The sequence below is a fragment of the Theropithecus gelada genome, chromosome 17, assembly GCF_003255815.1.
Source record: "Theropithecus gelada isolate Dixy chromosome 17, Tgel_1.0, whole genome shotgun sequence".
NCBI lineage: Eukaryota > Metazoa > Chordata > Mammalia > Primates > Cercopithecidae > Theropithecus > Theropithecus gelada.
The window spans coordinates 33,193,856-33,220,953 of record NC_037685.1 but is presented as its reverse complement, the minus strand read 5'-3'; the positions used below and the strand labels follow the sequence as shown (position 1 = coordinate 33,220,953).

Below are 27,098 nucleotides of genomic sequence, written 5' to 3'. Positions count from 1 at the left end.
TAATATAAAAATGCTATGAACAGTTGTATACTGTGGTGGGTTAAATAGCATCCTGACAAAATGCATGTCCATCCAGAGCCTACAAATGAGACTTTATTTGGAAATAGGGTCTTTGCCAATGTAAATAAAGTAAGGATCTAGATAAGATCACACTTGATTCGGATAAGCCCTAAATCCAGCAAAAGTGTCCCTGTAAGAGACAGAAAAGGACACCCAGAGACACAAAGAAGAAGGTGATATGAAGATTGAGGCAGTGACTGGAGCAATGCATTGATAAGCAAAGAATAAGAAGGATTACTGGCAACCACCCAGCAGAAGCTGGGAGAGAGGCATGGGATGGTGTTTCCCTCCAAGCATCCAGAAAGAACCACCTGACAACCTGAGTTCTGACTTCTTGGCTTCTGACAATCTGATTTCAGACTTCTAAACTCCTGAACTATGAAATAATTTCTGTTGTTTTCAGCCACCCAGTTTGTGGTCATATAATATATACACCCACAAATTATACAACTTTGATACAAACAATCCCTGGAAACATACACCCTACCAAGATTGAATCATGAAGAAATAAAAAAACATGAATAGACCTATAACAAGTAAAGACACGGAGTCAGTAATAAAACACCTCTGAACAAAGAAAAACTCTGGACCAGATGGCTTGACTTGTAAATTCCACCAAACATTAAAGAAGAAGGAAGAAAAATCCTTCTTAAATTCTTCCAAAAAACAGAAGATGAGGTAATACTTCCTAACTCATTCTGACAGGCTGGCATTACCTGATACCAAAGCCAGACAAAGTCCATGGCCTGGGGGTTGGGGACTCCTGCTATAGACCAATACCCCTTATATATGTTGATAAAAAAGTCTTTAAAAAAAACACTATCAAAGCGAATCCAAGAGCATATTAAAAGGATTATATAGCCTGGTGCAGTGGCTCATGCCTATAATCCCAGCATTTTGGGAGACCGAGGCAGGAGGATCACCTGAGGTCAGGAGTTCGAGACCAGCCTGGCCAACATGGTGAAACCTCATCTCTAATAAAAATTTTAAAAAAGTTAGCCAGTGTGATGGCACGTGCCTGTAGGTATAGTACTCGGGAGGCTGAGGCAGGAGAATTGCTTGAACCTCGGAGGCGGAGGTTGCAGTGAGCCGAGATCACGCCACTGCACTGCAGCCTGGGTAACAAGTGAGACTTCATCTCAAAAAAAAAAAAAAAAACAAAAAAAAACAAAAAAAAACAAAAAAAAAAACAAAAAAGGATTATAGGACACACTAACCACTGAGATTTCTCCCAGAAAGTTAAGGGTGATTCAACATAAGAAACTCTGTCAATATAATACATGCCTAGTAATAGGATGAAGGAAAAATACACACAATCATCTGAATTATGCAGAAAAGAAATTTAATGAAATCCACCACACTTTTATGATAACAATATACAGAAAAGTAGGAATAGAAGAGAATTCTCTAAACATGATAATGTGCATTTATGAAATCTCACAGCTAACATCATATTCAATGATATAAGACTGAAAGAGTTCTCTCTAAGATAAGGACAAGGAAGCTTGCTTTCACCACTGCTATTTAACGTTGTCTTCAAAATTATAGCCAGAGTCATTCAGCAAGAAAAATAAGTATCTAAACTCAAGAGAAAGGCTTACAACTATCTGTACTTCACTTTGGGAGGCCTAGGCGGGTGGATCACGAGGTTGGGAGTTCAAGAGCAGCCTAGCCAAGATGGTGAAACCCTGTCTCTACTAAAAACACAAAAATGTGCCAGGCATGGTGGTGGGCACCTGTAATCCCAGCTACTCGGGAGGCTGAGGTAGAGAATTGCTTGAACCAGGGAGGCACAGGTTACAGTGAGCCAAGGTCATGCCACTGGACTCCAGCCTGGGTGACAGGGTGAGACTGTCTCAAAAAACAAAAACAAAACAACAACAACAACAATAAAAACTATAAAAACTGTCTCTACTCACAGATTACGTGATCCTATAACATATGGTTTGGCTATGTCCCTACCCAAATCTCACCTTGAATTGTAAAACTCCCCACATATCAGGGGCGGGCCTAGGAGATAATTTTGAATCACGGGGATGATTTTCCCCATACTGTTCTCGTGATAGTGAATAAATCTCACAAGATCGGAAGGTTTTATAAGTGGGAGTTCCCTGAACAAGCTCTCTTGCCTGCCACCATGTAAGATGCACCTTTGCTTCTCTGCCTTCTGCTCTGATTGTGAGGCCTCCTCAGCCAAGTGGAACTGTGAGTCCATTAAACCTCTTTCCTTTATAAATTACCCAGTCATACTACCTCATGGCAGTATAAAAATGGACTAATACAGTATATATAGGAAATCCCAAAGAATCCACAAAAAACCCTGCTGGAGCTAATAAATAAATCCAGCAAAGTTACAGGGTACAAGATTAACCACACAAAAATGTGTTGGCTTTCTATACAGTAGCAATGAACAATGTGAAAAGAAAATTAAGAAAACTGGCCAGGCACAGTGGCTTACGCCTGTAATTCCAGCACTTTGGGAAGCCGAGGCAGGTGGATCACGAGGTCAGGAGTTTGAGACCAGCCTGGCCAACATGGTGAAACCTCGTCTCTACTAAAAATACAAACATTAGCTGGGCGTGGTGGCGGGAGCCTGTAATCCCAGGTACTCAGGAGGTTGAGGGAGGACAATCGTTTGAACCCAAGAGGCGGAGGTTGCAGTAAGCTGAGATAGCACCATTGCACTCCTGCTTGGGCAAAAAGAGTGAAACTCCATCTCAAAAAAAAAAAAAAAAAAAAAAAAATTAAGAAAGGTTTCATTAGCATCTTAAAAATACCTAGGAATAAATCAACTAAGAAATGATAGAATTTTACATGGAAAACTACAGAACATTGATGAAGGAAATTATAAATGACCTAATTCAATGGAAAGGCATCCCATGTTTATGGACTAGAAGACGCATTTTGTTAAAAACAGCAATATTACTTAAAGCAATTTATAGATTCATTGCAATCTCTGTCAAAATTCTAACAGCTTTCCCTCAAGTTCACGTAAAATTGCAAATGCCCAGTCAAACAATCTTGAAAAAGAAGAGCTGAGTTGGAAGACTCACATTTCCTGATTTCAAATGTACTCCAAAACTAAAGTAACTAATATGTAGTACTACCTAGCAATGCCACTTCTGGGTATTTATGCCCCAAAATGGAAAACAGGCTCTCAAAGAGAGAACATGGAAAACAATGCTTCAGTTTTTACTGTGTGAGCTCCGTCTCCTGTCAGAGAAGTGGAGGCATTAGATTCTCATTCACTGAAACATTATTCACAATAGCTAAGAGGCACAAACAACTTAAATGTCCATCAATGAATGAATGAGAAAAAATATGGTTTATAATAAATGGAAAATTATTTGGCTTTAAAAAAGAAAGAAATTCTATCAAATGCTACATCATGAATGAACCTTGAGGGCATTATGCTATGTAAAATAAGCCAGTCACAAAAGGACAGATACTGCATGATTCTACTTATATGAGGTATCTAGAGTAGACAAACATATGGAAGCAGAGAGCAGAATGATGGTTAACAGGATAGGGGGAGAAGAAAATGGGAGTTGCTATTCAATGGATATAGAGTTTCAGTCATGCAAGATGGAAATATTCTAGAGAAGTGCTGCATGACAATGTGCAGACAGTTAACAATAATGTACTGTCAAAAAAATGTAAGAGCATTATGCATTTTTGTGAAATAGCAACAACGACACAGTGGTACTGGTGTAAGAACAGACATACAGATCAGTGAAATAGAACTGAGACACCAGAAATGAACCCACACATTTATGGTCAATTGATTTTCAACAAGTATGCAAAGACCATTCAATGAGGAAAGGATAATATCCTCATCAACTCATATTGGGTCAACTGGATACCTGCATGCAAAAAAATGCAGTTGGATCCTACCCTACCTCATACCATCTACAAAAACTAACTCTAAATGAATCTATGACCTAAATGTAAGAGCAAATGAAAGAAACATATGGGGTAAATCTTGATGATCTTGTATTTAAAAATGAATTCTTAGTATGACACCCAAAGAAAAAATAAATAGGACTTCATAAAAACACATAAAAATGAAAACTTTTGTGTATCAAAGGACACTGTCAGGAAAGTAAAATGATAACCAACAGATGGGAGAAAATATTTGTAAATCATACATCTGATAAGAGTCTAGTATCCAGCATATACACAACCCCACAACAAAAAGACAAACAACCCCATTAAAGAACAGGCAAAAGACTTGAGTAGACATTTTTCCAAAGAAGATATGCAAACTGCTAACAGACTCAACAAAACATGCTTAACATCATTAGTTATTAGGGAAATGCAAATCAAAATATGATTCTGCTTCGTACCATTAAGATGGCAATAATAAAAAAGATAATAACCAGTGTGGGTGTACATGTGAAGACATGGAAACATTTATATATTGCTAATGGGGATGTATAACAGTACAGCCACGTTGGAAAAACAGTTTGGTAGTTCCTCAAAAGATTAAACATAAAACTACCATGTGATCCAGCAATTCTACTTTTAGTTACATACTCAAGAGAAAGGAAAATATACACCACCCAAAACGTTTTACACAAATGTTTATAGCATCCTTCATAGTACCTCCAAACTGGAAATAATCCAAAAATTCCCCAGCTGATGAATGATTAAACAGAATGTGGTATATCTATATAGCAAAATATTGTTCACCAATTAAAAGGAATAAAATTCTGATACATACTGCATCATGGATGAATTTTGAAAACATCATGCTAAATGACAGAAGCCACTCACAGACCACATATTGTATGATTCCATTTATATAAAATGCCCAGAAGAGGCAAATCCATAGAGACAAAAAGTAGGTTAGCGGTTGTCAGCGCACAGGGCAAGGGAGTGATGGAAGCAGTTGTGGAGGCTGAAGAATGACTGCTGATGGGCCTAAGTTTTCTTTTTGTGTGACAAAAATGTTCCATAATTAGATTATGGGAACAGTGGTCCTTGCTAACACTGTAAATATACTAAAAACTTGGCCTCTACAAATGGGTGAACTTTTTTTTTTTTTTGAGATGGAGTCTCGCTTTGTCGCCCAGGCTGGAGTGCAGTGGCCGGATCTCAGCTCACTGCAAGCTCCACCTCCCAGGTTTACGCCATTCTCCTGCCTCAGCCTCCCGAGTAGCTAGGACTACAGGCGCCCGCCGCCTTGCCCGGCTAGTTTTTTGTATTTTTTTTAGTAGAGACAGGGTTTCACCGTGTTAGCCAGGATGGTCTCGATCTCCTGACCTCGTGATCCGCCCGTCTCGGCCTCCCAAAGTGCTGGGATTACAGGCTTGAGCCACCGCGCCCGGCGGGTGAACTTTTGTTACATAAAATGTATCTTGATAAAGCTGTTTAAAAAGAGAAAGAACAGTTCCTCCAGCAAATGAATTCCTACTGCCATATTTGAGTGTGAAGGGATTTCAGAGCTAAAGACACAATTCTTTAACACTAACTAGAGGCTGTATTTACCCATGTAGTTATACCAAAAAAGAAACTATCTAAATAATATCAACCCTGAATTACATGATGCCAAAATTAGCTCAACGTGCATGACCTGAATGATATTTTCATACCTTCTCTCTTGAGAAGTCACCTATTATTTCAACTGTTGCTAATGGTGATTGGTGGAGATGAATTTCCATGCATACACACAGAAAACCTTGGGGCCTTCTAATTGCATTTGAATATTGATTAAAATGTGTATACTCTAAAACTATCTTTTCTCCATCTTGTACCATTGAGAGAGAACAAGGATAAGACAGGAAATAATTATGAATTGCAAATCAGAGCCTGAAGGAAAAATGTTCCCTACATGGATGACAAATGTTTATAATGCCACTGTGATAAAATATTCAGCCTATTTTTAAAAATTTAATTTACTTATTAACTAGGAACCTCCCCAGAAAAGCATGAGGCTTATGAAGCATTTGCAAGCCATAAAATGACAGAACTTTCTGAGTCTGGGATAAAAGGAATAGACATAATTTGCATATCTAATAACTGTAACTGCAGAATTTCTAAAGCCAAGTTTAAGTAACATCAATGCTGTGGAACACTTACACAACAAAAGCAGGACATAGGAAATAAGGTTATTTAAGGTCCGTGTCTGTTCCTGCCAGTCCTATGTTAGTACTTGTCAGTGTATATTACAAATTCAGTGCCACATAGATTCAGTTTCTACATTTAATTTCATTCCTGAAAACATAAGGCCAGGTGCAGTGGCTCATGCCTGTAATCCCAGCACTTTGGGAGGCCAAGCTGGGCAGATCACCTGAGGTCAGGCATTCGAGATCAGCCTGACCAACATGGAGAAACTCCGTCTCCACTACAAATACAAAATTAGCCAGGCGTGGTGGCACATGCCTGTAATCCCAGCGACTCAGGAGGCTGAGGCAGGATAATCGCCTGAACCCGGGAGGTGGAGGTTGTGGTGAGCTGAGATGGTGCCATAGCACTCCAGCCTGGGCAACAAGAGCAAAACTCCATCTCAGAAAAAAAAAAAAAAAAAAAAAGCAAAAAACAAAAACACGTAAATAAAACTGCNATATATATATATATATATATATATATATATATATATATATACACACACACACATACACAAATGCACACACAAGAATGGATATTTTTCATTCATTAGAATACAATAGCTCTTTCTACTAGTTAAATACATATTTCAGACAGCTTTCTAATGTGTTTACCCAGTCGAACACATCATTTAAATTTTACCTTGCTGTATCATTATGAGGATTTGCCTTTTATTTGGGCAGTGCGCTTGACATTCCGAACTTTACTCAAATGTGAATTTTCAGTATGTGCACGCAGAATGTAAAACAAGATCCCTAAGTGTCTCATCAGGAAATAGTTGTCTTCCTCAGCTAGAAATTATAGCTTAAATATTACTTCATTTAGAAGAAACATTTTAGCAGTGAGTTTAAATATGAGTCACTGAAGTGAGAATCCACTTTGGTAAAAGCTATGAATTTCTAGTCTCTGTACAGGAATATTTACATACTTATAATGGAACTGCTTTGAAATACACACAATCTGCCTTTAAAGTACAGGGATGTGCCATTTTCAAGAACATAAAACCAAATCAATCACTCTCTCAGGAACATGTACAGCTTTGAACACCTACTATAAGTAGCTAGCATATGGTAACAGGTGAATAATGTTAAAATATGTCCTATACACACAGGATCATGGACAGACACAACATATTGTGGTGCTTTGGTAATTCTGGATGTACAAAACATAAATATCAAATTCTTGCTAGTATTGTTTATTGATTGATCGATCGATTAATCAATCGCCACTCTATGCACAATGATGGCTTCCTGCCAGTTACATTAATGCTATCTAGTTTATAGACCACCTAGTTGTTAGCACACATATGGATTCACATCAGTGATTCTAATTCCTGATGAGCCCTATGAGAAAGTCTTCCTGGCTCAAAGCAACAGTGGGATTCCATGAATAATGCCCACTCTCAACTTCACTCTGCAAAGTACCAGCATGGACCTTTTCTGAAAAGCCTCAAAGAAGGAGAAAAAAAAAATAAGAGAAATATCAGTTTAGGGGAGATTATACACTAGTTTGGTAATGCTCTAATCAGTTGGCTGACAATTAAGCCATGGACTGTCCTTAGCAAAGAAGGGAACATTACTTGGAAACTTCCACGGGCATGAAGAATCTGACTGGGTAGAGATCCTTCTCGAGAGGCCAGTGGTGTCTCTACCCTTCGAAAATAATAAATTTAAAGGACAAAGAGAAGTAAGACGGTGGTCTTTGAGAGGGGAAAAAGAGATAGCACTGCACCAAGAAAAAATGTTTTTATTGCCTCTTTTCCAGTTTTAATGGAATAGATGGCTATGACTGAATTTATTTCAAGTTCATTCAAAAAATATTTAATGTTTATCATCATGTGCTGGCACTGCTTGAGGTGCTATAATGAAAATGAATAGTGGATTTCAAAGTTACCAGGGAGCAAGATTCACAGCAGAAGAATAACAGGTGAGAATTTGTTTGAATGAATGGCTGTAAAACAGAGCTAGTGCAGAACTGATTTCACGAATAACAGGCTAGTGGGAAGGACACCATAGGGAATTCCCACTGCTGCAAATGCCAGGAGAACAGGGAAAGAAACTCAAAGTGGAATATTGGGAACATGGAGGAATTCAGTATCCTTGGACTCTTGACTGATTTAACGTGTCTTTATTTTTATCTTAGGTAAACATATTCCAAGAACAACATAATAAAAGTTTACGTAGGATTACTGGGCATGTGGTGCCTTTCAGTATTTTCAGTATTCCAAGAGTTCTGGGGATGGGTGAGGGAGGGGAGAATATACCAACAAAAGCACATTTTCTTAAAATAAATCAGGGGGGCAATTTGTAGCAGGTTGATACAAAAATAATGTTCCTAATTTTCTTGTGTCAAGGCAACATAAAATATAGTTTCCCCAAATAATGCATGGTTGCTTGAATACATTTTTAGTTTTGGAAGGGGTTTACTTTGAAGGATGACACCAGTCTCATTTGTAAATTATAAACCATTTGATATATAGGAAAGCAGTGTTACTTACAGTAATTACTTAAAAGAATGATAAAATATAAAAAGTGACTAAACTTTTCCTGACATCCCCTCCAACTTCGCTAAAATTTTTCCCTGAAAATCCCCCCTGAATTCCATGGCACTGATGCTTTCCTCCTTTAGTGAAAAGGAAAAAAATTCTGAAGGTAAATGAGAATGCTTTTTAGCATATCATGATAGTATATCAATAGATGTGATTTTATGTTATCAATGACTTATTTGGCACAAAAACATTTTAGAAAACTTTAATATCATTTGTAGGTGTTTCAGATATGGTGCTCTTGTCCATTTCTACTGTAGCCAATGAGACTATGTTAAGGATATATCATCCATGATCCCATTTTCCTATGAAAAATCCTAGTAGACTTATTTCAATTCACAGTGAAAATTCTAGGAACATCATCCACCATTGATTTCTGTATCTAAAAAGAATTATATAAAGCCACTGATTAAGTTTTAGGTCAAAGCTTAAATAAAAATATTAAGAATAATTTTACTGAGTTCTAAGGATACTTCCTACATTGCCTTATGTATGAAGTAATTAGTATAATTACTAAAAAATATAATTTATGGATATTCCCAAGAAATTTGCTGTGCACAGACACTAATGTTAAATAGTTCAGATGGTATAGAAATCTAGTAACAAAATCAATGAGTTTATTGCATATTGCCATAAAAGTGCTAACACCAAAAGAATTATCCCCTCACGCACATAAGTAGAGTCCTTTGGTAATTAAACATTTTGCATATTATAAAGTGTGTCTTTCAGGATACTAAATTAAACGCCTGCAAGTTGAAAGAGTTAATTCTACAGGAATACCTTCTACAGGAATACCACTTTGTTAATAGAGAAAAGCTTCAATACAGTAAAAATGTGATTTTACAGTCTTTTAGTCAGCATTTTCATTACCCTTGGCCTTCTGATGTTAATGTCTGTCTAAAGTAAAGGAATATTAAATATACTTATCACATTTAGGAGGAACAATTAAATTAATATTTCAAGTCCTTTTTGAAGGAAGTTTTATGAGGGGTTTATAATTTTCACTGGCATTTACTTTTTCAACATTTTTTTCCCCAGACTTCATCAGGAGAGCCATGTTAGCATAATGTACTTGACTAACAGAAAATACATTTTCTCTCATAATAAGCATAGATTATTTCATATTCAATTTGGGTTTGTTTTTGCAGGCTTTGAAGGTATTTTAAATGATTCAAACACTGTTTACTGTGCTACAGGGAAAATGAATCGAGGAGACTATAATCTATAGAGCTTTATTTTTTCTGAAATTTCTGGTCAGGGTATGTAATAACAACTCCAACGGCAATGCCAACTGAATTCCTAGGCTTTTGGTCATGAATAGTTGAGTAATATGTGCCGAGCCTCAGCAGCAAGATCATGCAGACCTGTACTGGAAAAATGGTACTTTCTTCTATATCAAACTTCATTAAACACACATGACTCTCTGGAGAGCCTTCCTGAGTCCCATTTCCATTCTCTGCCCACAGGTGGTAGACCTCAGGCCACTATCCAGTTTTTAAATATAGACATATAGTTCTGTTCTCCTATTATCTAGGGCCATGGCCTTAAGCAGGACACAGGAGGCTTTTCTTAGGGGCACATGTACAGAGGTAATTTCTACACCTTAGGTGAATTATTTCCTAAAATTGATCTAAGACTGAGCCCACTGCCAAGGTCATCTATTTCACTGCCAACTTCTTACAAGTCACAAAAAGGACATTATTCTCACCTATCCTAAATGTCACATGGTGCATAATGCCAGCATTTAAGTAGCTGAGGACAGAAATTGGAGTGGGATGCTAGGAACAATTCAAAACATGATTATGCATGGAGAGAAACAAATTATTCTAATACCCAAGATCCTTTGCAAGCAGGTCTGCTACTATATTATTTTTGACTTACAGTTTGGAAGATGTTCAATGAATTGAGTGACTTTCCTATAACGATATTCCTTTTATTCCAAGCAAACCATTTACTTGAATAATGTGTTTCAATACATACCATATACACACAAAAAGGAGTAGGACTCTGTCCATAAGTAATATTCACCCAAAGATTTATTCACCTATTAGGGGGAAAATCCTATGGTTTCATTAAGGAAAGAATTCATAACAAAACTTTACTCTTAAGTTTTAATTATCAAAAAATTTAGTTTCATAGTTTTGATCCATTTAATATCAATAATAATTGTAATGATAACTCAATCTGAAGGAATATCTTAGCACTTGGAGCCTTACAATCATGGAAATTAAACAGAAAATTAATTTAATTATACACATGTGTTTGTTTGCAGAAATGATGGGGTGGTTATTAAATTTTTCAAAGCATAAATTTGTATTATATTAGCATAAATTTCTGTAGGGGAACTATAATGGAAATACAAGTTCAGGAAAAAGGAAAACAACCGTTAAAGAAGAACTTGCTTATGTCTTTTTAAATGGATAATAATGGATTGCAAATTGAAGAGAAATTTAGTTCATTGAAAGTGTTTATAAGAGCAATGTAATGTTGTCTTAACTGTCAATATTTACAATGTGGCACCAAATGCATCCTTTGCAACTATTTATTTATTCATTTATTTAGAGACCTAGTCTCGCTCTGTCACCCAGGCTGGAGTTCAGCAGCATGATCTTGGCTCACTGCAACCTCTGCTTCCTGGGTTCAGGCGATTCTCCTGCCTCAGCCTCCCGAGTACCTGGCACTACAGGTGTGCACCACCACACCCGGCTAATTTTTGTATTTTTAATAGAGACAGGGTTTCACCAGTCATGTTGGCTAGGTTGGTGTCAAATTCCCAACCTCAAGTGATCCACCCACCTCAGCCTCCCAAAGTGCTGGGATTACTGGCATCTATTTAAACTTATGATAAAAATTTTAGACAACAACATAAACTTTGTTGAGGAGTGTATACAGAGTTTCAAATTTATTTTAGGGAGGACATAAACAAAAAATACGAAGATGATTGTACTGGATCTCTGCCCCTAATTCTAATTTTGGTTACTTCCTGAAGAGACAGATTCTCAATGTTTTCTGTGCAGTTACAAAGTTCAGAGTCATTGAAGGCTTCAGGATGATTGTGACCATGTGAGTATGTGTGAGAGATGTGAAAATGTGCTGCGTTTGAGAAGAAAATTCCTGTTAAAATGTGGAAGGCAGAACAGAGGAGCAAGAAATTGAATGCTGTTATAATTTACCAGGACTAGAAAAAATATTTATGTGATTGTGGAATGAATATTGACAAATACATAAAGTGAGTCCAGAAAAATAAAAATAGATGCTTTGTTTGGGGGGATGGTATTATCAATAAATTTTCTTTCATTTTTAAGTGATTTTTACGCATATATTATCTGAATTTTTTCCTTTAAAATGCATGTTAGATTCACATGTAGAAAAAAGAAATGTCCCTGTAAACAACAAAAAATAGACAACTTATACATAAGTTATTGGCAACATTTATCAGGAATGAAACCACAGTGTAAAGAGCTAGTACTCACAATGGACTAGATGTCCAGTTTCTCAAACAGAGGACATAAGCATACTGATAGGTCGTAATGGTTTAATCTAGCAATGGAAATTGTTTTTAATTAAAAAAATAAACTGCTAAAAAGACTTAAAGGGGCAAAAGGATGACGAAGACCAAACAACACATAATGTTCACTTTAGGGCAGTAGGAAAGAAGAGGGGACAGTGAGACTTGATGCATTCCTGAGGGCTCTTATCTTGGTATTACCATTCAGATGTTGTCCATGGTTAGCAGCAGCAACAGTGTGTCACCCATGGGCAGCATGCAAGAACGCTAGTCATGCAATATCTATCAATATCTATGTGTTTACTGTCTGTCTCCCACAGGGACTATAAGCTTCATGAGGGCAGGGATTTCTCCTGCTGTGTTCACTGTTCACTGCTTTATTTCTAGTGCTTCCCAACAGTGCCTAACCACAGTAAGGGATAAATAAATATGTGTTGAATCACTGGTTGGATGAGTGTTTGAATGAATGAATGAGTGATCTGAGTACTTAGTTTCAGATTAATGAAAGGGGAGGAACTTCAAGAGTGTTATAACTGCTCGTGTCAGATGACATGTGACGGATTTCAGGAATTTGAAGGAAAGTGACTGGATCTAAGATTTAGGAGATCATTTTGGAGAATTTTAAATTAATATTTGAGGTCTATTGCTTTACAAATTAGTTTGCAAGTTATGCAGAGAAATAGCACAGAGACTAAGGAAGGAACTAAGATTCAAGGAAGGTGTTTTGTTTATTTTTATTTTTTTCCCAGAAAATGGAAAACAAGAGAAGGAAAATTTCTCATGCCAACATAAAGAATAAATAAGTCCAATTACTGACATAAACACAAACAGTAATAGTTCTTTATACAGTACTTTGCAGTTCTTGAAAAACTTTAATATATTTAATCTCCTTTAAAACTTGAAACTACTCCTTAAAATGCCCCTTGAGATCCATTTCATCTCTGGAAATGGAAATGAGAAAGGCCAAATACCTTGTCCAAAGTCATGCAATTTGTAACTGGTGGTGCCTAGAATAAAACTCGGTGGTTTGACCCATTTCAATGTCAGCACCAGTGAAGGCAAAAATGACTCCACTCTGAATGCTAATCTGCCATGTTGACTTCTGATTAGCCTCATGACTGCCTCCTGGTTTTTACTTTATTAACGTTTACTTCAACTGACGTAAGAACAAAGCAACCTTGATGATGTCATACAAAGTACAGGCTATGACACATACCACATTCTTGCCTGTTCTGGAAGGTTGCCTTTAATTGTCTTGCTGAAGAGCATATCTGCTTTCCTGGAGCTGTATAAGCCTTGGGTCTGCGGAGCAGCAGTGTGGGGATCTGCCTGTCTTGCTGCTATCCAAGGCCACGGTTCTGTCTTTAAGTTCCCTCAATACATCACCCAATATCGACAAACTGAATCTGTCTGCCTCCTTCTTTGGTTCCTCAGCTCCTTCAGGATTTGGGGGTCACTTTGCATACATGGCCCTTCCACGGAAAAGCATCATTTGAATATACTCAAATAAACATACATTTTTGTTTTTGAGGAGTATGTGTGTGACATGGAATAGTTTAATGGGGATTCTGGCTTAACATGCCAGCTTTGCCTATATAAAAATGTCAAAACACTGAAATTTGTTCCTATCTGTCATGTTCATTTACTGTAGCTATTAACTAGAGCCCATAAACAAGTGGGTGGTTAATATCATTTTTACCCTTAGGAAAGAAAGAGTTTCAATATCTTTTGCATTTCTAAATCAAAGTACTCAGCATAATAAGTCTTTTTTTAAAGCAGAGAGTATTAAAGATTATTGAAAAAATAACTGATCTAATTTAGACACTTATCAGAAATAAATCATGCCCTCAGAAAATGATATATCTTGAGAAAATATGCAGTTTTCCTTGAGAAAATGGCATCAGAAGAGGCAGAAGGAGATAAGCCAGATGGAACGGGATGGGAATAAAATAATAAACATGTTTAATATTCTAGGGCTCATTTTTGTAGGGGCATATTTTGGGCAACGCTTTAGAATACAGTCTCACTGCAAAAAGTACAGAATCAAGGCATGAGAAAATTGAGCCCTAGCAACTAAAGTGGCTTGTTGATGTCATGTGACTGATCAGTAGTTGTGCAACTAAAGAAACAGCTCATGTCTTCTGATATGTTTTTTCTTCACACAATGTCACTACATGCAAGTTTCCAAACTTGGAAAGAGCCAGCATATAGGGACCCTGTGTTGTACCTTTTAAAGAAGAGAGAGGCTAAAAGACTTGAATAAGTACTCAGCCTGGACAATGAGTCTAGAATTCAAGAAATATCTGGATTTCAAAGAGGCTACTTTTTTATGCAGACTATTGCAGAACTCTCTACAGGGATTATCAATGGAGGCCTGGAAAACTATGATATCAATTGACATAATAAAATCCAAACAAACTGGGATGTAGTTCTACAAATTGGCTTTCTAAAACTGAGGGGAAGAATATATTATGTATATAGATTAATCTTAAGAAAAATAAATTTCATGTTGTTGAAATTCCAATGTCATTTCCCATACCTCCTTAAATCCCAATTTATTCTTTCTTTCTAATTGGGCTCAAGGAGTTATTAGTCCATGTGGACCTGATGTCTATTCAGATTGTTTTGGGGGGTGGGGGATGGCATCGCTATCTGTTGCCCAGGCTGGAGTGCAGTGGTGCAATCTTGGCTCACTGCAACCTCCCCCTCCCCCTCCCCCTGGGGTTTAAGCAATTATCCTGCCTCAGCCTCCCAAGTAGCTGGGATTTCAGGTACCCACCACCACGCCCAGCTAATTTTTGTATTTTTACTAGAGAGAGTGTTTCATCATGTTGGCCAGGATGGTCTAGAACTCCTGACTTCAAGCGATCTGCCTGCCTTGGCCTCCCAAAATGCTGGGATTACGGGTATGAGCCACTGTGCCTATTCAGATTTAAAGAGCTACAGGTCATCATGCAATGCATTGTAACAAATCTTAAGTCTGATTTTAACCTTCCTAGCATTTTACATTGTGACATAGTAAGAAGTCAAACTGTACATACAGAGTTTTCATTGAAAACTTAACATTGGGTTTTCTTTATTGATAAATCTGGTAAAAGGAAACAGTAAATAATTTTGAAAAAAGCATTAAAAACCAGTCATTTCACTATGAGGTTTGTGTTCTTTAATCTTAAAAGAATTAATTAAGTCCAATTAAAACATCTACATTCTCCAATATGCTCCAAGTGCTGTTTGTCAATTTGCCAATCCAGCCCTTGAATTTTCAGACATGAAAATGGGATGGAGGGGCACGGTGGGAAGATGGCGTTGGAGGTCGGCGACATGGAAGATGGGCAGCTTTCCCACTCGGATTCCGACATGACGGTCGCACCCAGCGACAGGCCGCTGCAATTGGTGAAAGTGCTAGGTGGCCACAGTGCTATGAGGGCCTTCCAGAACATGGCAACTCCATGTATCACATTATCGAGCTGTTGAAAGTGTGGATTCAAGTGAAGAGAGTTTTTCTGATTCAGATGATGATAGCTGTCTTTGGAAACGCAAACGACAGAAATGCTTTAACCCTCCTCCCAAACCAGAGCCTTTTCTGTTTGGCCAGAACAGTCAGAAACCACCTGTTGCTGGAGGAAAGAAGATTAACAACATACGGGGTGCTGTGCTGCAGGAACAGAATCAAGACGCAGTGGCCACTGAACTTGGTATCTTGGGAATGGAGGGCACTATTGACAGAAGCAGACAATCCGAGACCTGCGATTATTTGCTTGCTAAGAAACTTAGGAGGGAATCTCAAAAACATATAAAAGATCTAGACAAGGAACTAGATGAATATATGCACGGTGGCAAAAAAAATGGGATCAAAGGAAGAGGAAAACGGGCAAGGTCATCTCAAAAGGAAATGACCTGTCAAAGACAGGCTGGGGAACAGACCAGAAATGAACTATAAAGGTCGATATGAGATCACAGAGGAAGATTCTCAAGAGAAAGTGGCTGATGAAATTTCATTCAAGTTACAGGAACCAAAGAAAGACCTGATAGCTCGAGTAGTGAGGATTACTGGGAACAAAAAGGCAATTGAACTTCTGATGGAAAATTGCTGAAGATGAACAAAATGGTGGTCTCTTTATAATGAATGGTAGTCGAAGAAGAACACCAGGGGGAGTTTTTCTGAATCTCTTGAAAAACATTCCTAGTATCAGCGAGGAACAAATTAAGGACATTTTCTACATTGAAAACCAAAAGGAATATGAAAATTAAAAAGCTGCTAGGAAGAGGAGAACACAAGTGTTGGGAAAAAAGATCAAACAAGCTATTAAAAGTCTAAATTTTCAAGAAGATGATGTCACATCACAGGAAACTTTTGCAAGTGACACAAATGAGGCCTTGGCCTCTCTTGATGAGTCACAGGAAGGACATGGAGAAGCCAAGTTGGATTCAGAGGAAGCCATTGAAGTTGATCATTCTCAAGATTTGGACACTTTTTAAGTACATTTTTGACAGTTTGAGGACTAAGCTTTTCTAAAATAACATTGTAATAAACCGTTTTTACTGAGATTGCACCGTTTTGCACTGGTAAACATGAATCTGGAGGAAAGAAAATTGTTTTCTTGTTTAAAATAGTGTATGTGCAGAAAGGAATGCAATTGATAGAACATTTAAGGATGTCTCATGTCTGACAATACTTAAGAGTATATAGCACAGGATTTAATTTCTCATTGTGTTGCATGTGCTAATTATGAGTATTACTAGTTGATAATCAGTTTTGTCTAGGTCATAACATACTATTTGAAAGTTTGTTTGCTTTTTCAAGTTTATCTTTGCAGTGAATTATGCCTTGGCTTTAAAACATTCCACTAAAATCGTAATGGGACATATAAATTATTAAGCTGTTACAAATGCAAACAAACAAACAAACAAACACACAAAAAAAACCAAAACGGGATGGAGGGCTTGTACTGGAGTGGTGACTGGCTGGTCACATCACAGCATTCAGACATTGTTAAGTATCATCCAGTAAGTTGGTCCTTGATACTGTCTGTCTAGTATACCATGTGATTATCTCTTTAATTTCCTGCAATGGATCAAGATGCAAATAAAAGAAAAATGTGATGTGCAGACAACTTACTTTTTGCTTTCTCTACATGAATACGTGCCAAATTAATTTGTGGTATAGATAAAAATTTCCTCTCCAAAGCAGCGTTCACAATAGACCAGGGTTCAATCTAACAATAAAATGATGCTAAGGAAAATCGAGATTACTCTATGGAAGTACTGGAATGAGTAATGCAATTTTGCCAATGAAATGCTAAGTTATATGTATGAAGGTGATCCTAAGCAATACTTTATTTTATTCTACTAAGAAACTAGTTCATTAATTTCTCTGTATCTTTGATTATGTACTATTAGCAGTAAAATATGGTTTTTGAATGACACATCTACCAAGGGAAATCAATTGGTTCTCAGAGCAGGGCAGAGCTCAGATATGCAGATTTAACCTTCTTTTCAATTTCAAAAGTGAGACTGCCAGAGAAAGGCATGCAGTGAGCCTCTTGAAGTCTCTGAATTTGGAGTCACATTGAGGGGCAATTATAATTACCAAAATGTCTATGGTCATTAGAACTGACTGAACTTTTACTCCACACTCTACTTATCCAATCAACAGTAAAGTGGACTGTGTATCTTGCCTCCATTCTGTTTGTAATATCATAGAATCTTTTCTTGAGTGTCAAGAAAGTTTAAATAGTAGGCTGTATGATGGTAGATCAAAATGCCTAACAAGCATAAGGTAATCAGACTCCTATTTATTGACTTAACAAAAAAGGTCTTGTTTTTCACTTGTGTGTCTTTTAAGGAGATAAATTAAAATGATATTTTAACCTTTTTGCTGATCCCACTCAAAGACACACAGCCCATCTCTCTCAATCCTCCCTTTAATTATTTGCTAAGAGCAGTGCACATCTTGTGATTTTGACACTTTTTCCTCTATTCTGACTGAGCTCTATTGATGCAGCTGTCATGTTCCAGCAGCGTGCATCATTCACAGGGCTGATTTACAATGTTCAAACTTTTTAAAGTTCTTAAACTTATAATTAGAGTATGTGCTCAATTTTTACACAAACAGTTCAGCATCTAAGTTTCTGCTTAACTACACCTTTGACACACTACCTTCTTGGCAGGTTCCAATTATACTTTATTGACTGGAGTTGCCAACATTGGAGAAAGCACACGCCACGCTCCTACCTGAGACTTGTTATTGACCATGACACTGGAAAAGGAGCACGTGGCTTAGTTAGCTGTGCCTTCAGACTATTTTCATTCACAGTTAGATGCGAATTATTCACTTTTCCTTGGTCAATTTTTGCCTCTTTCAAGATGACTGTGTGACTCTTGATTTATTTTAACTGTCTGAATCCGAACAATAGCAGGATCCTATCAAATGTCCATAGAAAAGGATTTTTCATTAGTGCTTTGCAAAAGCCATTTTGGAGAAATTAAAGTACTTTGTATTTGGCCCTTTCCCTTTTTCAGGCTTCAGTAGGATATTTTCAACTCAACTGAGATAACTTAGGGTCAAACTCTACTAACTTTTTTTGAGATCTTTGTGCCCCCTTCAGGGCTGCCACTAATTATAGGCAAAAATCTTTTGCTAAAATTTTAACATTTTACATATTTCAAGACAGTGAGTTTTTTTTTCACCTTCTGAATATACATTGAAACATGGAACTGTCAACATAATTCAGGATTCCTGACATTTAATTTTAATCAAACATTTAATGCTGTAATTCCCTTTGCTTTTATATCCCTACTTTAAGTGTATCTCTTTAATATATTGATAATTCATGTGTCATAAGGAAATGTTCTGGCAAAGAAAAAGTGGATTAATTTCTAGAATAAATTAAGATAAATCTAGGTCAATATTGAGATAATCTAATAACTTATGCCAATACATTTATCTGTTATGTTCTTTCTCCCAGCTGCATGATCAGTAGGCATAGAAAAACTAATTAAATATTCTTTGGCTGATAGGTTTTGATCCATTTAACTGTGTTAACACAATTCCGGAAAATTAAGCTGACCAAGTTTCATGCGGGTATTGACCAACATGGCAGCACCCCCATGGTTCCTTCTGCTTGACTAAATTTTAGACAGGTTTCTTTCTAACTACAGGCTCTGACTTCTCTTTTCGTAGTGCATTTACCTTAGAAAAGTTGTAAATTCTTTCTCTGCCTCTTTGAGATGTAAATCTTCTGCAAGCCTCTTTTCACCTTTACAACTCAGGAATATTATTCTCAAGGAACTGGGAGCCAACTGTTTGAAAAATAATCAATAAGATAGGGACCCTATCTTCCAGTCTCTATGTGAGGGTAGGAGTGTAACTTTAACAAGCACCAATTAGCAAACACATATGGCTTAATCACATTGACCAACCTCCGTCTTAATCTTCTCCAGCACTTTTCCAATAGTTCACTCCAATGCTAAAACATCTCCAGCCTTTTTTTCAGTGGAGTTGAGTTTATTTTTTTCCCCTGTACTGCAACAGTCTCTCTCTCCCATTGCAATAGTCTTGAACAAAATCTTCTGTGACTGTTTAACTCCATCTGGTCCAGATTCTTTTTGATGGTTCTTTTACTTTGACTCAATACATTATAGATTTCAATGAAATGAACTGTATTTTCATTCATGTATGTAACATGTAACTTGTGAATTCACCAATCTATTTTGGTCCTGTTTTGATTTTCTTGGGGTACTTTTCATTGTGCCATAAAATGCACAAGAATTATAAACACCTCTACGCAAATAAACTAGAAAACCTAGAAGAAATGGATAATTTCCTGGACACTTATACTCTCCCAAGACTAAACCAGGAAGAAGTTGAATCCCTGAATAGACCAACAGCATGCTCTGAAATTGAGGCAATAATTAATAGCCTACTAACCAAAAAAAGTACAGGACCAGACGGATTCACAGCCGAATTCTACCAGAAGTACAAGAAGGAGTTGGTACCATTCCTTCTGAAACTATTCCAATCAATAGAAAAAGAGGGAATCCTCCCTAACTCATTTTACGAGGCCAACGTCATGCTGATACCAAAGCCTGACAGAGATACAACAGAAAAAGAGAATTTTAGACCAATATCCCTGATGAATGTCAATGCAAAAATCCTCAATAAAATACTGGCAAACCGAATCCAGCAGCACATCAAAAAGCTTATCCGCCATGATCAAGTGGGCTTCATCCCTGGGATGAAAGGCTGGTTCAACATACGCAAATCAATAAATGTAATCCTGCATATAAACAGAACCAAAGACAAAAACCATATGATTATCTCAATAGATGTAGAAAAGGCCTTTGACAAAACTCAACAGCCCTTCATGCTAAAAACTCTCAATAAATTCGGTATTGATGGAACGTATCTCAAAATAATAAGAGCTATTTATGACAAACCCACAGCCAATATCATACTGAATGGGCAAAAACTGGAAGCATTCCCTTTGAAAACTGGCACAAGACAGGGATGCCCTCTCTCACCACTCGTATTCCACATAGTGTTGGAAGTTCTGGCTAGGGCAATCAGGCAAGAGAAAGAAATCAAGGGTATTCAGTTAGGAAAAGAAGAAGTCAAATTGTCCCTGTTTGCAGATGACATGATTGTATATTTAGAAAACCCCATTGTCTCAGCCCAAAATCTCCTTAAGCTGATAAGCAACTTCAGCAAAGTCTCAGGATACAAAATCAATGTGCAAAAATCACAAGCATTCTTATACACCAGTAACAGACAAACAGAGAGCCAAATCATGAATGAACTCCCATTCACAATTGCTTCAAAGAGAATAAAATACCTAGGAATCCAACTTCCAAGGGATGTAAAGGACCTCTTCAAGGAGAACTACAAACCACTGCTCAGTGAAATAAAAGAGGACACAAACAAATGGAAGAACATACCATGCTCATGGATAGGAAGAATCAATATCATGAAAATGGCCATACTGCCCAGGGTAATTTATAGATTCAATGCCATCCCCATTAAGCTACCAAAGACTTTCTTCACAGAATTGGAAAAAACTGCTTTAAAGTTCATATGGAACCAAAAAAGAGCCCGCATTGCCAAGACAATCCTAAGCCAATAGAACAAAGCTGGAGGCATCATGCTACCTGACTTCAAACTACACTACAAGGCTACAGTAACCAAAACAGCATGGTACTGGTACCAAAACAGAGATATAGAACAATGGAACAGAACAGAGTCCTCAGAAATAATACCACACATCTACAACCATCTGATCTTTGACAAACCTGACAAAAACAAGAAATGGGGAAAGGATTCCCTATTTAATAAATGGTGCTGGGAAAATTGGCTAGCCATAAGTAGAAAGCTGAAACTGGATCCTTTCCTTACACCTTATACGAAAATTAATTCAAGATGGATTAGAGACTTAAATGTTAAACCTAAAACCATAAAAACCCTAAAGAAAAACCTAGGTAATACCATTCAGGACGTAGGCATGGGCAAGGACTTCATGTCTAAAACACCAAAAGCAACGGCAACAAAAGCCAAAATTGACAAAAGGGATCTAATTAAACTAAAGAGCTGCTGCACAGCAAAAGAAACTACCATCAGAGTGAACAGGCAACCTACAGAATGGGAGAAAATTTTTGCAATCTACTCATCTGACAAAGGGCTAATATCCAGAACCTATAAAGAACTCAATCAAATTTACAGGAAAAAAACAAACAACCCCATCAAAAAGTAGGCAAAGGATATGAACAGACACTTCTCAAAAGAAGACATTCATACAGCCAACAGACACATGAAAAAATACTCTTTGAAATTCATTTTGCTGCAAAGTGCTATGTAAATGCAAGGTGATTACCTTTTTAATAATAACTGAATTTATGTGCCTTTTTAAGTTTCTACCAGGCCTATTTTGTAGATATTTTAAGGCAATACTCCATCATCAGCACCTATTTTTAGTCTTTCTGCCATTTCTAAGCCCCTAGTTCCAACTGTCCAACTTTGGATAAAATTTAAATTCATGAAGAGACACTTCATTGCTATATAGAGAAGCTATAGAAGATGTTCAAATAAAAATATATATTTCAAAAATTCCTGCTATGAGTTCTAAGCATTGCCATGGTTTTGTACAGAAAGATGGCAGTGATGCTGGTCTCAAGGCATCTTAGTTTATGCTAGCACACATAACTAGCATAAACTTTCTTAGAAGAAAGTCCAATTTCTTCTAGTAATACTACGAAAGAGTCCTCTGAATGTAATATAGAATAAGAAATATAACAACACACATGTCAGAGTATAAATGGATTTCAAAGGTGGTTTATTTTCGGTAAGTTATTTAATGAACATAATTGAATACAAAGTATTTGGCAGGTGCTACAAATAGAGTAGTGAGTACAGTGACTGGGATCTCTCAGTTCATGGAACATACTATCTACATGTTTAGTTGGGGTTTCAGGGAAGAGTGAGTAGGAGCCATAAAGATAGGGATGTCTGACAGGATATTCCAGAAGAAGAGAAACAAACGAGGAAAAGCACAGACACAGGGAAGTATAAAGTATCCAAGCAAAATCATTGCAGAGCAAGTACTCTAAGCACCACCAGTATTTGCAGGTTCCCAAATTCTTTGTGAATCAAGTATAAATTAGAATTTAGGACAAATTGCCAAATGAGGAAAAAATCAAATTGATAGGTATTTTGTGAGAAAATGAAACTTTATTGCCTTGCTTTCAATATATGCCAGTAAGTATAAATGTTTGGTTTTGTTATTTATTTTCTTAGACCCCAGGATATATGACTTACTCAACCTTGTAGGAAAATCTCTAACAGAATCCCTCTATGAGAGGAATTATGGTGATTAAAAATATCTAATAAGAGATGTCTGTACTCCCATATTATTTGCAATAGCCAAGATATGAAGTCAACCTAAGTGTCCATCAACTGATGAACAAAAAATGTGGTAGATAGACACAATGGAATACTCTTCAGCCTTTAAAAAGTAGAAAATCTTGCCATTTGCAACAACATAGATGAATCTGGAGAACACTGGTAAATGAAATAACCCAGGCACAAAACACAACTACCTGTGATCTCACTTATGTATGACATCATTCTACTATAAAGACATGCACACACGTATGTTTATTGTGTCACTATTCACACTAGCAAGGACTTGGAACCAATCCAAATGCCCATCAATGATAGACTGAATAAAGAAATGTGGCACATATATGCCATGGAATACCATGCAGCCATAAAAAAAGATGAGTTCATGTCCGTTGCAGGGATATGGATGCAGCTGGAAACCACCATTCTCAGCAAGCTATCACAAGAACAGAAAACCAAACACTGCATATTCTCACTCATAAATGGGAGTTTAACAAGGAGAACACATAGACACAGGGAGGGGACCATCACACACCGGGGCCTGTCAAGGGGTGGGGGGCTAGGGGAGGGATAGCATTGGGAGAAATACCTAATGTAGGTGATGGGTTGATGGGTGCAGCAAACCACCATGGCACGTGTATACCTATGTAACAAAACTGCATGTTCTGCACATGTATCCCAGAACTTAAACTATAATAAAAAAAATTCAAACTCATAGAAGCAGAAAGTAGAATGATGGTTATCAGCAGTGTTGGGAGTTGAAGTGTTGGTTGAGAGATACAAAATTTCTGTGAGATAGGAGGAATAAGTTCACGAGATCTATTATACGACGTAGTGACTATAGTTAATAATATTCTTGAAAATCACTAACAGTAGATTTTAAGTGTTCTTACCACAAAAAAAGATAGGTATTTGAGATAATGCATATGTTAATTAGCTTGATTTAGTCATTCCATTATATACACACACACACACATTTCAAAACATCATGCTGTATATAATGTATACATTTTTTCAATTAAAATTGATTAATTAAACATTTTTTAAAAATCTTATAAGTTAGAGTTTTTACTCAGTCTAGCCAGAGTTATACAATGGTAACTATCGACCTCAAAATTTCATTGACTTACAACAAAAAGTTTTATTTCTAGCTCTCAATCTGTTCCATTCTATCCTTACTCTGAGACCACATCTGACAGTAACAGCTTCTTTCTGGAACAATTCAGCTATGATAGAGGGAAGTAGAGAAGGCAAGGAGAACCATAAGCTTTACCTTAAAGCTTTTGCTGGAAGGAACTGGGCTCCCTTCTGCTTAATTAGTGGTGTGCTGGAGTTTCTGCATATTGGTTTGCAAGAACCAATGTTGAATTTTTATAAATTTGATGAGCAAGTGGTTAAAGATGGCCATTAATAACAATTAAATTATATAAACTTACAATCAAGGAAATTTCATTAAAAATGAATACTTAAAACTCACCAACTCTTAGTTTACTATATTTTATCGTCATCCATGGTCTTAAGGTTATTTACATCTGTTGTATCTGTATGATGGAAATAATATGCAATAGCATGCTACTGCATATCTCTTTCAAATTCCAAGTTCAGTGACATCACATCATTTCAAGATGATTTACACTACAGAAATCAGAAAACCCTATAAATCAGTGCTTTGGAATACTCTTCAAAATTTGTGACCACATTACTCACAGTCATTGGCTAGAGCAAGTCATGTGGTCACACCTGAAATCAACATGGCCAGGAAGTATGTTAAAGTCTAACACACAGCTTGAGATGAAAATTTGGGAGATAAGGAAGGAAAGGATTCATCATTGTAACCATGTCTCAACTCTGATTCTCTTGATTTTCCCTTATGTTTCACTTCACTTGCTGCTAACGCAACAGGACCCTTGCAGTCTCCTCATTTAGAATCTCTCATTTATCAACAACATTTATGGAACATTTACCCTGTATAAAGGAAACATGGAAATATGTATAACAACTCATTTTGATTATCACCTAAAAAGCCACGATATTGCCCCACCTTCTTTCATCAAAATTATTGCAATCTTGGTAGATTCCTAGGTTTTATACACACGTACACACACACACATACACACACACACACACACACGTTATGTCTTTTTACGCTAATGTGATAATGGATAAGAAAAGAGGTAAAGACCTTTCTTCTTTTGGTTTGGAGAGGAGGTCTTCTACCATAGCCTTAGGGCTCTGGACACGAAGAGTAGAGCAGCCCTCAGTTTCCCCCAACCAAGTCATTATTTTATGTTGGGACTAATTGGGTAAAGGAGCTGCATAGCCAATGGGGTAAGATGCTTGGAAGGAAGTCCAATTTCTTGTAGTAATACTACGAAAGAGAAGAACTTGGTTAAATTTAATACATAAAATAGGAGAGTAGCAAATATACTCTAGCCTCTTTTGTACCTGAAAGGCACAGATGTAGCTCAAAATGATGTCTTCTATGGCATTTAAGAGACAATAAAAACATTCATTCATTCACTTATTCCTTCATCAAAACCTACTGCTAAAAGATGTTACTTAAAAAGAGAACTTTTTAAAAAGAGGGGAAAAATGGAGGAGTTCAGGATAACATGGGTGTAGGAATTTGGAGCTCTCTTGTGAAGCTACTTGACCTTGATCCTCTGCTAAGAAGTAGGTGTCTGTTGATCACAGCTTAAACACCGCATCTCTAAGACAATTCCATTATTTTCCTCATGAGGTAATTGTGGTTTGCTAACAGATAGATGATTTCACTCAAAAGTTAGTGGCCAAGTCCAAGATCAGAAACCAGGTTATTTTCTTCTAATTTAGAAGTCCTATAATCCCAATTCTATATGTATAACTATTTTTGTGAAAAGTGACAAGCCTACAAACTTCCACCTAAATAAATACCATAGAAAAAGAAATGCAATTTCAAGAGTAAAAGCATGCTTCCAAATGAGCTCATGGTCTCTTTTATCATTTTAAGTTGTCCTCTCAGACCAGTTGCCATGGACTTTACAGAATTCTGAAACATTATTTTGTCTATAGCACTGGCTTCCTACTGTGACCTGGAGTGGTTTTAGTTAATAAGCAGAGCAGTTTGCTTTTTTCAACTATTAAATGTTTTGAAAAAGTAGAGGTGAGTGTAGACAAGAAAGCACTAACCACCAAGAAAAACATTCTCCTGGGTCCATGCACCTAAGGATTCGAAGCCGCAATGTTAGAATGTCACTGTACTTGCCTACAAAGGAAGGCCATTACATCGTTCAAAAACTTGTATTGAAACCAAGTTTGATAATCTCAAGGACAGTGTGTGACATAAAGGAATGATCTTTTCTGCAGAGTAAATACTCAAACCACACAATGAGTAGCTGAAATGATCAGAAGCTTTTCCCAAAGGGGCCTGCATTCATAATTCAGTCTTAGTGTGTTTTCTGTAGTAGGCTCTTTGTGCACCTTGAAATTTTAATTACACAATCACCATTCTACTATTCCAAGAATTTTTAAAGGAAATTACAGTTTTAATGGTAAACTATTCATTTGTGTACTATATCTTCAAAGGGATTGTGGAAAGGTGTCAGATTTCAAATAAAAATGGTTCCAGTAAATAAATGCAGAAAAATAACAAGTGCTTATTTCAATGTATTGATTAAAATCTTTATAAAATATTTTTCAGAGAAAAATATTTTGAATTCTTATACCATCATTATGTAACTATAATTGAAAATATATTTGTATGATTATGTGATAAGTTTCTGATACCATTACTGAAGTTTAATTTCACTGGTACCTAGAACAATTTAACAACTTGATATTAACATATATCAGGTTAGTCATACTTCATGCATGGGAAAGGTCAGATGATCTGAGGCAACAGAACTTGATGGAAAATGCAAGTGATTAAGAATAGTTGCTGTCGGGTGCAGTGACTCATGCCTGTTATCCCAGCAAAAAAAAAAAAAAAAAAGAAGAAAAAATAACAA

The 27,098-nt window shown here is 36.8% G+C and overlaps 1 protein-coding gene and 1 pseudogene across 2 annotated transcripts in view; one reads left to right on the top strand and one right to left on the bottom strand.

Annotated features, from left to right (window-relative positions):
- GPC6 (glypican 6) overlaps nucleotides 1–27,098 on the bottom strand; it is a 1,182,247-nt gene that overhangs the window by 382,620 nt on the left and 772,529 nt on the right. The window lies entirely within an intron of this gene.
- On the top strand, nucleotides 15,522–17,107 carry LOC112610818 (annotated as a pseudogene). The gene has a single exon (XR_003116492.1). The product of XR_003116492.1 is annotated as a phosphorylated adapter RNA export protein pseudogene (transcript).